At 43.6% G+C, this 13,740-nt stretch overlaps 1 protein-coding gene across 1 annotated transcript in view; it reads left to right on the top strand.

Annotated features, from left to right (window-relative positions):
• Positions 1 to 13,740, top strand: part of LOC124712255 (peptidoglycan-recognition protein SD-like) — a 213,791-nt gene that overhangs the window by 63,004 nt on the left and 137,047 nt on the right. The gene's annotated exons all lie outside the window — the stretch shown is intronic.

Below are 13,740 nucleotides of genomic sequence, written 5' to 3'. Positions count from 1 at the left end.
TGCGTGAAAATGTAATCAAAAAATGGTTCAAATGGCTCTGAGCACTATGGGACTCAACAGCTGTGGTCATCAGTCCCCTAGAACTTAGAACTACTTAAACCGAACTAACCTAAGGACATCACACACATCCATGCCCGAGGCAGGATTCGAACCTGCGACCGTAGCAGTCACGCGGTTCCGGACTGCGCGCCTAGAACCGCGAGACCACCGCGGCCGGCAAAATGTAATCACATGTCAGTTCTAGTATAATATATTCGTCCAATGAATACTCGTTTATCATCTGCATTTCTTCTTGGTGTGGCAATTTTAATGGCCAGTAGTGTATATTATGGGTGATATATGACTTCCTCTCACACACGTCTCGCGAAATGACAACAAGGAATTACAGGTGTTTACCGACAGCCATTCTTTCCACGTGAATGAAGCAGGTTGGGCGTTAATGTACTCACTGTCACACACTGTAAGATGGTTGTAAATAAATGTAAAATAATATATATAAAGAGGTGAAGAGACCTATTACTGGGCGATTACACTATTGGTTGTAAGCCATTAGAATCAGTAACAGGGGTTATTGCTAGGAGTAACTGCTTGGACCGAGCTAATGTAGAATGATTATGTATTGGAAATTGTAGGAGAATCAGATGCAATGCTGAAGTTGATTGGAAGAATCTTATGGAAAGGCAGCTCATCTTCATGAAGGAACAGTTTGGGTAACACGTTTTCGATCAATTATAGTGTCCTACACGCCTCATAAAATGACCATAATGAGAATTTATGTAGGTTTGCTGACAGAATTCTTTCAACGCAACATTCGTGACTGAAACAGGGAGAGATGCTAATAGCAAAAGGTCCGTCTTCAGAACGAAATGTAAGTAACAAATAATTTTTTTCCGACACGTGGGCGTAAAAAAGATGTGAAGGAAACCCGGCCTCATCTCTATCAAAGACCTGTGACCTAGGTGGTGGTGATTACAGTGCCTAAGTCATTAACAGACAGGAGTTTTGTACTCTTAAGGTTTGTGGCCAAAGCATGTGGATATCTCTACACAGGTAGGAGTAGTATGTCAGGGTGATGGCTTGTTATTGGGAATGTATCATTCCCAATGATTAAGAGATCAGTTATAAATTGGAATGTTAGATGGTTGCATGTACCTATGTACACATCATAAATGTCGGAAGCTGGCTCCTGGCTGCTGCCAACAGATTTGTCGCGGTAGGCGTTTGTTATGAAGCAATGCTTTGGGTGGACCTTGGTTGTCGGCGCACATTACGTTCCGCCCACCCACACCTTCAGTAGCTATCGATCATGTCACCATCTTTAGCTAATTATGCGGGAACCGTTCATCAGTTACACAGTGGCAGTGACCACTGTGAATTTTTTGATAATAAATAGATCATTACTGTCTCCATCCTTCCGCTGTGGTGACGATAGTAGTCTGAGTGTCGGAAATTGATCACAGTGTTATTTAATGAGTGTGTAAATACTTATCTGTAGAAATGATCTTGCTTGGATTCCCCAGTTGCTTTTACATGTCCACAGTAATGTCCTGTATTAGGATCTGATAGTGATGTCAGTGTTTTAATACCCTAATAATGCAAGGGGCAAGCGAACATAACTTGGTACATATTATTTCTTTGAATAATGCACTGTGTCATTGATAAACATTAAACTGTTGGGATATTACTGTATTTATGTAAATAATGAACTGTGATGCTCATCATTACACATTATAATCTCAGAGTTACATGTGTCTCTCACTCTTAAACTGGCAAAACTGTAACAAATAGCCCCAAAACTGTAAATGGCAATGGTAGTTGGTCGCACATTGGAGTGCATGCAGGACATTCCATTCGCCAAAATACTCTGCTGCAAATGGCAAAACCGAAATTGCAAATATCACATGAATGAGACTCAGAACATTGTTTGTGTGTCACTTTAACATGTCACGTACTTTACTTTTCGAACACATGCCCAATAACTTTACACCAATGACCCCTAATTAACACCCAAAGAAAACAAAAGACAGCATTGTTTTCTTCACAGCCACAAATCCAATTGTTCTTTTGATAAATTTCCAAATTGAACTTAGAGCTTCGATTTTTTGTTTGCTGCTGAAGATTCAGATTCAGGAGTGGCCTACATAGTATTTTTATCTCAATTTCTTCACTGAGTCTCATTGCTAAATGGATTTTTCAATACGGTAAAACTTCATTTATACGTTTTTCACTTATACGTTTTTCTCACATAACCTTTTTTTTTTTTTTTTTTCGTGTCCCGGCGAAATATCCACAGTGCGCACAAGTTATGATGCAGTGTTTCAGAGTGGGTTGCCGGGAAGTGGATTGGTAAATCGGATATTAGACTATAATAAAATTTGATAGTGTAATAAGGAACTTTGTCAAAGTTAGGCATTGGTCAAATTTTCTTTGATCAAATCTAGCATCTCGCCTTAGATTTGATCAAAGGAAGCGTTTGTCTTATGTTTAGTGCGTGGAGAAATCAACCGCTTGGAGCGCTAGCATCGCTGCAGCTGTCTGACCTCCAATGTTTATCAATAAGATTCCCAAATTTTCATGGTGCGTCGCATATATATCGAAATTGATAGAAATATTCGAGGCAGATGAAGCACTGTGTAGCTTACGACATCCTGAATACAAAAACAGAATAAAAAGTGAGAGCTATAAAAAAATTGCGGATGCTATTAGCCGTGAAGTACGGCCGAGATATACCCCCGAGAATATAAGGGAGAAAATTTACTCCTGTGGAGATAAAAGTTTTTCATGACAACAGTACTTATTAAATTTATTTGCCTTCACATATTCCTCCTTCAGTCTGTCATAAATAGCTTCAAACGTTTCTGGTGTTATTTTCATCAATGTGCACTGCAGCATTAGAGCAGTATACCGGTACTGTAAACTAGAGTAGCTAGAAATCGCAGTATTATGGTAAGTCTGTCTTTTGCGGATGTAGCATTACTGAGGAGAGTGTTCAGCTTCATAATATGAGGAGCCACTTTCTTGAGCACATATTGAAATGTGCTCTCGTCCATTCTCAAAGGGATTTTCATACGACTTTACGTCCTCGACTTGCAGCTCCCGTAGCAAATTTTGTTGTATACCTTTCGCATCTCGCCGTGAAGTCAACGGCTTCACCCAAGTATATTTCCTTTTCTTCTGCTTCTCTTGCAAATGCAATGACAATGCAGTTGCAGTGCACGCAACTGCAGACCAGGTATAATTTTACTTACCGCATCGGTGGCGTAGTGTGTTCATGTTGGCAACGACCATTCATTGCTGGGAATTCATTTCACCACGAAGTAAATAATTATATCTGTTCTATGGTTGACAGATTTTTGTATGTACCCTTGCCCGCTCAGTAAATTAGTTATACTCGTAAAATGAACATTTCATAACAAAACATTTGCATTGTATGAAGATGGCGTTGTCAGCATCAGCACACTACACCGCCGATGCCGTAAGCAAAATTGAACTGCAGAGAATAATATTAAGTCGTCGTCGGCCATTATGAAGGAACTTTGACGATATATTTGATGACAGTGTAATACCCCCTTTTGCGCCACGTCAGAGATCATTGTCAAAGAAAATTTGATAATATAATACCGACCTAAGCTCCATCTATTAACACGGCACTGCTGTTGCCAACTAGAAAATCACTTTGTTGCGAGCATTCGAATCCAATTGACACTTAATTGTTAATGTGACAGACTTGAAATTGTTTTATAGATTGACAGATACTCAACAACAGTATAAACTACAATAATAGAATCGTCACAAAACCAGAGACTGTAAGTGTTGGAATGTACAGTATAACGTATGAAGCTCATATAACGTATGAAGCTCACGATTACGGCAGTGGTGATAGCCATAGGGAAGATTGTTTTCCCGAAATTACACGACGTCTGCCGAACTGGGACACAACTGGGCAAGAATTGTTGCATGTCACTCGGGAATCCCGAAACACATCACATCTCATACTGCATAGGCTGTAGTACCGTATTACTGTATTTATAATGATTTTGAGAACTGGTAACACAAGTGGAACGAAAAAGAAAAGCATTACTATCGCTGAAAAGCTACGAATTTTGAGAGTTGTGAAGGAAAACAGTAATCGAAAGCAGGTGGATATTGCCAAGGAATTTGGAATTTCTGCGTCTACTTTAAATTCTGTAGTAGCATAGGCAAAGTAAATTGAAGACAGTGCATGTGAGTTCGGAATTTCTACTAGCAAGCGGACACGCATTCGGAGTGGGAAATATGAGGACGTGGATGTGGAAGGTTGTTTGTTGCAGTGGTTCAGGCAACATAGAGCAGAAGGCATTCCTGTTAGCGACCCAACGCTTTGTGTAAAAGCAAATGAATTTGCAATTCGACTCTGAGTGCAAAATTTCATGGCTTCATCAGGCTGGCTGCACAAATTTAAGGTAAGACATGGCGTCAGCTGTCAGAATGTATGAGGCGAAAGCAGAAGTGTCAATCCCGAGACAGTGCGAGATTGGAATGAAACTCGTTTGAAAGAACTGACATCCCAAAATGCTCCTAAAAACATTTTCAGTGCGGATGAGACGGGCTTGTTTTACAATGTAATGCCTGACCGCACAATGGCATTCAAAGGTGAGAACTGCCACGGACGAAAACAAAGTAAACAACGTGTAACAATGCTGTTATGTGCTAACAGTGATGGGAGTGAATAGCCACCCCCCGGACTTTCGTTCCACCGACTTTCGTTCGGAAGATTTGCCAAGCCCCGTTGTTTTAAGAACATTGTCAAGTTTCCCACAAAACACTAGTAACAAGAAATCGTGGATTACGACAAAAGTTTTCGAAAGCTGGCTTCGAAGCGTCGATGCGAAAATGGGTGCAGCTGGCTGGGAGATTTTATTTTTCGTAGACACGTGTGCAGCACGCCCTCTTCTTACTTCCTGTTTGAGAAATGTGACTGTGGAATTCTTTACAGTGAATTGCACGAGTGAGCTCCAGCCACTTGACCTTGGAGTAATACATAATTTCAGGTTGCATTATCGTGCTGCACGCGGTTCAGGTGTGTAAACAACGAAAAAAAAGGAAGAAATGAAAATATACATTTACAGGTAAAACTTTTACTTGCCATTTATTTAATGTTGGGCTACCTGAGCCAAAGAACGCTTCGAGAAATTATTAATGAATTTGTTTCTTCTGATCGGCAATGCACTACATTGCAGTTTCACGGCACAGTTTCAGACGTTACCATTCGAAACTGTTTCCGAAAAGCCGGATTTGGAAATGAAGTCCATGATCATGGTGGAAATGATCATACTAACGATATTTCACCTAATCATGAAGAAAGGAATCGACTTGTAGAGCAGGCATCATTCGAGGATTACGTGAACGTTGATGAAAACCTCGTCGCTACAGAGCCCATGACTATCGCTGAGATAGTTTCAGTGTGCATCGCGGCACCTGGACGAGGAATAAACTGACGATGAGGATGATACAGAAGAGCCTCAGGATTCCTCCCTGACGTTTAACGATGCAGTAAATGCGTTAGAAATAGTTTAACAATTTGTGACGCGCTATAATGTTTCTGACGAAATAATGACAGAGTTATCCCGTTTTGAGGGTACAGTGTACGCTATTGCCACGTCAAAGAAAAAACAAGCAAAAATTACGGGCTGTTTTACGAAATGACATTTTCTTCTGTGTAGAGGTTTATGTTTTTCTTTATATGTTTGTTAACTATGGAATCTAGTAAGCCTAAGTAACATTTTGTAGAATGTAACTTTTTATTTACTGGATTTTCCATTTATGTTTGCCAATTAATTTGATAGTCTGGGGCTATATTTCATATGTACGTTTTTCACATTTATATTTTTTTTCTGAAGTCCGTTGAAACACGTATACCGTAAACGAAGTTTTACAGTAATTAACGTACTTTATTCATGTTTGCAACTTTAACAGAGATGCAAATTTTTACTTAAAGAAAAAACAGTACGTACACAGCTATACTGTTTCAATTACCTGATTTCACTACGAGCTACAACCTGTTTAGACAGTACCATATGACATCAGTGTGACGAACATAGATAGAAATACTGCTGTACACTGTTGTTTTGAAATCAGATGTCAACATGTGGCGAATACATAAGTTTTTTCGCGGTGGCCGAGCGGTTCTAGGCGCTTCAGTCCGGAACCAGACGGCTGCAGGTTCGAATCCTGCCTCGGGTATGGATGTATGTGATGTCCTTAGGTTAGTTAGGTTTAAGTAGTTCTGAGTTCTAGGGACTGATGACCTCAGATGTTAGGTCCCGTAGTGCTCAGAGCCATTTGAACCATATAGTTTTTTATTCTGTATCAATAGCTCTGCAGTTGTGAAATATACAAACACTGTTAGTTTAAAAATCTAACAGCATATTCGTGCCAGCGCTTGTGCCACACTGCTAATTACTGTTCCTTGCCATTGCGGTGCGTTAAGTGTGCTAGACCACATGCGTCGGAGACGTGCACCCTCTCAGCCTCGCAGAAGCCCATGTGTGTCAGATGACCCCCACCACCAGGCCTCGCGTTAAAGTCCTCCCGCCCTCCCAGGAAGAAACCTCAGTTGAAGCAGCAGCCTTCACCCCCGCGATACCTCGCCCATTTCCCCCTCGTCCGGGGCCAACCTGAGGTTCCTCCAATGATGGATGATCAGACTCCAACTGCAATTGCAACACAGGAGCCCCATTTGGTTCAGTCCCATACGCCAGCCTTTGCTGATGTGGCTCGGTCTCCTGCTCCTCGTCCGTGTCCTGTGGCAGTTGCTTACAATCACCAAACTGAAAGACCAGCTGCAGCATCCTCAAGACCACCTGCTGAAGTGGCTTAACCTGTCAGGGTGGTACCTCCTCTGCCTGCGCCAACTCCCGCGCCTGCTCATCACAGGGTCCAGCTACCCACCCGGAAAGTAGGGGGAGCTGTGGAAGCCGACATATCCTTTCAGGACGACATGCTAGAAATCCTACAGGGCGTCTCTTTTTCAAGAAACCCCACATCAGGATTGTTATTCGTGACATGGCTCAAAAAATCCGTTGGTCAGAGGATGGGCTCATGAAGGTCATCGCTCTGGTTGAAGGGCTCAGTCAGATCTTAATATAATGGCGGATCACCAACCACACGACCACCATCCCCTAGGGATCTCGTCTACTGCATCCTTAATGCCAACGGTATCAAAGGATGAAGACTGAACTGAACACCTTCATTCATGACTACCATATAAACCACTGGCCATTAAAATTGCTACACCACGAAGATGACGTGCTACAGACGCGAAATTTAGCCGACAGGAAGAAGATGCTGTGATATGCAAATGATTAACTTTTCAGAGCATTCACACAAGGTTGGCGCCAGTGGCGACACCTACAACATGCTGACATGAGGAAAGTTTCCAACCGATTTCTCATTCACAAACAGCAGTTGACCGGCGTTGCCTGGTGAAACGTTGTTGTGATGCCTCGTGTAAGGAGGAGAAATGCGTACCATCACGTTTACGACTTTGATAAAGGTCGGATTGTAGCCTATCACGACTGCGGTTTATCGTATCGCGACATTGCTGCTCGCGTTGGTCGAGATCCAATGACTGTTAGCAGAATATGGAATCGCTGAGTTCAGGAGGGTAATACGGAACGCCGTGCTGGATCCAAATGGCCTCATATCACTAGCAGTCGAGATGACAGGCATCTTATCTGCATGGTTGTAATGGATCGTGCAACCACGTCTCGATCCCTGAGTCAACAAATGAGGACGTTTGCAAGACAACAACCATCTGCACGAACAGTTCGACGACGTTTACAGCAGCATGGACTATCAGCTCGGAGACCATGTCTGCAGTTACCCTTGACGCTGCATCACAGACAGGAGTGCCTGTGATGGTGTACTCAATGACGAATCTGGGTGCACGAATGGCAAAACGTCATTTTTTCGGATGAATCCAAGTTCTATTTACAGGATCATGATGGTCGCATCCGTGTTTGGCGACATCGCAGTGAATGCACATTGGAAGCGTGTATTCGTCAACGCCATACTGGCGTGTCACCCGGCGTGATGGTATGAGGTGTCACTGGTTATACGTCTCGGTCACCTGTTGTTCCCATTGACGGCATTTTCAACAGTGGACGTTACATTTCAGATGTGTTACGACCTGTGGCTCTACTCTTCATTCGATCCCTGCAAAACCCTACATTTCAGCAGGATAATGGACGACAGCATGTTGCAGGTCCTGTGCGGGCCTTTCTGGATACAGAAAATGTTCGACTGCTGCCCTGGCCAGCACATTCTCCAGATCTCTCACCAATTGAAAACGTGTGGTCAATGGTAGCAGAGCAACTGGCTCGTCACAATACGCCAGTCACTACCCTTGATGAACTGTAGTATCGTGTTGAAGCTGCTTGGGCAGCTGTACCTGTACACGCCATCCAAGCTCTGTTTGACTCAATGCCCATGCATATCAAGACCGTTATTACGGCCAGAGGTGATTGTTCTGGGTACTGATTTCTCAGGATCTATGCACCCAAATTGCGTGAAAAATGTAATCACATGTCAATTCTAGTATAATATATTTTTCCAATGAATATCCGTTTATCATGTGCATTTCTTCTTGATGCAGCAATTTTGATGGCCAGTAGTGTAGATATTCTCCTTTTTACTGAAACCCACCTTAAGCCGACTGACAAGTTTTTCCTATGCAACATGGTCTGCTATTGGACTGACTGGCTCAACTGCCATGATGGAGGCACAGCGATGTTCCTCCGCAGGGCGTTGGTCCACAACCAAGAGGCTCTTTGGCCACTGGACTGCATAGAGGCCACAGCTGGTACTGTCTCCACTTGCCTTGGGGCCATCACTTTTGCTGCAGCTTATTTGAGCCCTAACCAATTCCTCCTTGAGGTAGACCTCCGCAGGCTGACATCATTCGACAAGCTCATCATTGGGGCTGATCTCAGTGACAAACATCCAGTGTGGCATTCTAATGTCACCAGTCCCAAAGGTCTCCTCCTCCTTGGGCTGGAAGATACCTTGGCAATGCCCGTCTATGGTCCTCACACCCCTACACACATACCAGTCTGTTCCAACGGCCAACCGGACGTTTTGGATGTGGCCATTTTTAAAAACGTTGCTGTACAGTTTTCCTTGGTAACAGTACATGACCTAACTTCTGACCATGACCTGGTACTTCTACACCTTACTGTTGTGTTGTACTTTGATGTCCTTTCTGCTTTCACAGTTACTGATTGGGACAAGTTTGCAAGGGTCCTCAACAACAGCATCTGGCCGGACCTAGACCTGATGATTCCTGCCAATCTCTTTGTGCAGTTCAGTACCTCACCGCGAAAATCCACCAAGCAGTAAAAGTCTCCACTTCCCACATTCTTAGGGCTCTAACCCAACTGGAAGAATTACCTCCACTTTTATCTGAACTGAAAATCCAGAAGAACCATTTCCGCCACTGGTGGAAACAATACCATGACCCTCCTGAAAGGCGTTGCATGAAGCATCTCCAACAGGTGTTTGGTCGCCGCCTAGCGGATTGGAAGTCAGAACAGTGGGAGGATAGGATGTCCAGTTTTCTCCTCCAGCATAAATCAGACTGGGCTGTTGTCCGAGCCCTGCATCGTACCACCTTGCGGACCCACCACCCCATCCAGATGGATGCTGGTCTCACGTATGATACCCTATGTGTGGTGGAAACCCTGGCTGAGGCACTGGAGGCCCAAAACCAACTGCTCGTCCTGGGCCCCACGCCTGATGAACTCCAGGATGACCAAGATATCCTGAGGACTGTGGCCGCCTTCCGAAACAGACCACCACTTATAGCCCCTCACCTTACATCAACAGTGGAAGTGCTCCGAATCTTCTGTAGGAAACGTGGTAATTCGGCCCCCGGCCTGGATGGGATCGCCATCGCTATCAGCTACCACGTAAGCCCCTGGTCCTATTCACCAGGATCTTGAACTTTTGTCTTCAGAGTGGCCTTTTCCCTCTACAGTGAAAACAGGCAAAGCTTATTGTGATCCCAAAGCCTTCTAAGGACCCTACTATCTCTGCCAACAGCAGGTCCATCAGCCTTTTGAACACCATGGCGAAGGTCCTGGAGTCTCTCATACTCCACCGCATTTCCCAGCCTCTGGTAGCAGCCAGGACGATCCGTCCCAAACAGTTTGGGTTTACTTCACACGTGTCTGCTGAACTGCAAGTTCTCTGGATAATGGAGCACATTAGCAAGGGTTTTAACTCCACCATGTCGACGGCAGCAGTCTTCTCGGACGTGTGAATGCTTAAGATAAGATTTGGCAGAACAACCTGGTGTATAAGACGCTGACACAGAAGACCATCTCTGACATATACAGTAAGATTGTGGATGATTTCCTCCACCAGAGGACCTTCCTCGTTGCTCAGTGGGGAAAGCACTCCAGTGTACGCCACATGTCGATGGATACCCCTCAGGGTTCAGTGTTGTCCTGGCTTCTTTTTAATGCCTATGTCAGTGACATGCCCGTCAACTGCCACTGCCATTTGGCACAATACGCTAATCACACAGCACTTTATATGACCGGCTGCAATCCTGATAAACTCATTGCTCTACTCCAATGGCAAGTGGATGCAACTATAACTGGTGTCGCCCCAATAAGATTGCCCTCAATGCCGTCAAAACTACGGCAGTCTATTTCACTAATCAGTGCCCTATATGCTGCCCCAACATCTCAGTCTGGGGCATCCAGGTCCCATGGGCCCAAGATACCAAGTATCTCAAGGTCTGGTTGGAGAAGAAACTTTTCTTCCATCGCCACGCAGAATACATCGCCCATAAAGGGTTAAAGTTGACTAGGGCCTTGTACCCGCTCTTCTCCAGCCGAGAGCCAAATTTAGATACCAAGCACTAGCTGTATCAGTTCGTTGTACTACCCTCACTAACATATGGTTCCGCTGCATGGGCCACGATTAGTAAGTCCTGGATGCTGACGCTCCAGCACCTACAGAATAAAGTTCTCTGGTGCAGCCTTCACGCCCCTCTGCTCACCATGACTGTTACTCTGCATGAGGAGACAAATACGGCCCTTCTCAAGACGACCATTCACTGCAAGGCTCGACAACTATACAGTAAAGTGGAAGCCCTCTGTGAGACGGTCGCTGGGCTATAAACCATTGGCACCACAGTTCCACATCGCTGGCACTGACACCCCATTCCGCTCACCATCCTGGAGGACTCCGATTCGGGCTATGACTGACGATAAGCCCAATATGACCACTTTTTTAGGTCCATTTCGTACAGTCACTAGCAGTGGCTAGTTGTTGTCTAGCCACTTTTTTCCTTCACTGTAGAGTTGGAGCATTACTGCACCCTTCCTGTGTACTTCGACTGTCGGAGGGTGGTACGGAACTTAAAGTTCCACCGCCACTCCTTTAGAGTGCTATGCTTGGCTGTTATTCAACTGTTGCTTCGAGTTTCCTCTCACTTATCCACCGAGACAGTTGGATCAAATCTGAACCAGTGACGCTGTGTAATAGTAAACTGCCGCAAACAAAAAAAAACATCATACAAGTGGTGTCACAGCACAGTAAATATATGCTTAAATTAGGGAACAACTGGTTTTGAGCAAGGATACTGCAGTCTGAAGTTTCTAAGAAATTCCAATTGATGATATAGGAAAAGTTATTTGCGGCACTCATAAATGTTTGAAAAAACATAATACATCATGATACCCATGAGGAATGTCACATTCAGTCAAAGATAATGTAAAAATAACAATAATAGTAGACTGTTGGATATTATATGGAAGTAAACATGGGAATTGCATGATAGTTTACTTACCTGAATTCGTGATATCTTCTACACTGGTTGTTAAAGATGTACACTGCAGTGTCAGTTTGACACAGTCAAAATTGCAAGATTGATGGAGTCATAGAATGTCTGAAAATATATTAGTTTGGGATTGTCATATTACTAATAATATTACTAATGGAAGTTGCTGACTCTCATTCACAAATGTCTTATGTTCATAGTCAAGTACACCCTGATGAAGAAAATGTTCCATATATAGGGTGACAAAATGATGAGGATACCTGTGTTAACAGTGCAGTTGGTGAAGCCAAATCTGTATTTACGAGAGTAATCCCAAAAGTAAGGTCTTCTATTTTTTTATTAGTACAGAACTCTGTTTGTGTGGCAGTTGGTCACACTGTTATGAAGAGTGCTTCATGTGCTGTGTGTAAACATGCACATGCCACGCTGAGGCGCTCAGTCTTGGCTTGGTAGCCATTGAGAATGGATCTGCCATTGGATGTTACCACTAAGTACGAATTGCCTGCAGTTATTCGGTTTTTGAACGCAAAGAGCACTGTGCCAATGGAAATCCATCGCCAATTGACAGAAGTGTATGGTGAGTTGTGCATGGATGTCAAAAATGTTCGTAAGTGGTGTAGAGAGTTTGCAGCTGGTCGGACTGAAATTCACGATGAACAAAGGAGCGGGAAACTGTCAATTTCTGAGGAGACATTGTGGAAGGTTGAGCAAAGCATGCGTGGAGATCGGCAGATCACCCTCGATGATCTCTGCACGTTGGTTCCTGAGGTTTCCCGAAGCACTGCTCACAGAATTATAACGGAAACATTGAGCTACCGGAAGGTGTGCGCAAGATGGGTGCCACGCATGCTGACTGAGGACCACATGTGGCAATGAGTTGATGCTTCCCACACATTTCTTCACCACCTTGCAGTCGAATTAGAGATCTTTCTGGACAATTTTCATGGGTGATGAAACCTGAACATATTACTTTACACCTGAGACCAAACAACAATCATGCCAGTGGCGGAATCCTTCTTCGCCAAAGCTGCGGTAATCCAAACAAACACAGTCATGACAGCCATTTTTTGGGATCGGAAAGGGGTATTGTTGGTCGACTTTATGCCCACTGGGACCACAGTTAACGCTGACAGGTACTGTGAGACTCTGAAAAAACTCAAACGGGCAATTGAGAACTGGAGAAGAGGAATGTTGAGCAAGGGTGTACACATCCTCCATGACAACACTCGCCAACACATTGCTTGGCAAACTGTTGCTCTCCTGCAACAGTTTCAGTGGAACGTAATCACCCACCCACCCTATAATCCTGGCTTTGCGCCCAGTGACAATCACCTGTTCCCTAAGTTAAAAGAACATTTGGCCGGAAAGCGATTCAGCTCTGACGACAAGGTGAAAGAAGAGATTCATAACTTTCTGAACAGCATGGTGGCGAGCTGGTATAACATGGGCATACAAAACTGCATAGACAGAAATGGTGATTATGTTGAAAACCAGCTAAAGTGTTCAAGCTGTAAACTGATGTAAACCACTGTAGAAATAAACAGGTCTATGTACTTATAAAAAAAAGAGGAGACCTTACTCTTGGGATTATCCTTGTATGGTTTGTGATCATAGACTCAAGACAAAAGTGCATTACAGATATCTAGCATGTTATTATGATAACACAGGAAATCAAATGAAAAGCAATAGGCTAAATTACTAAATATGACAAAGCAGAAACAACCACAGTAAAATAGGTTTGTATGTTGAATAAATGCACAAGAGAACTTAGATAATAAATCTTCCGCTTAATGTTATGGGCCAGTGTCAGTACTTTAAGAAAGACAAAGGTTATAGATTAATAAAAATATTTGCTAGATCACATGGTAATTCGATTTTTGTTGCTGCAAACATTGACTGATTTTTGAGAG

This window comes from Schistocerca piceifrons, chromosome 1 (genome assembly GCF_021461385.2).
Source record: "Schistocerca piceifrons isolate TAMUIC-IGC-003096 chromosome 1, iqSchPice1.1, whole genome shotgun sequence".
NCBI classification, from domain to species: Eukaryota; Metazoa; Arthropoda; class Insecta; order Orthoptera; family Acrididae; genus Schistocerca; species Schistocerca piceifrons.
This window is presented reverse-complemented; position numbering and strand designations above follow the sequence as displayed.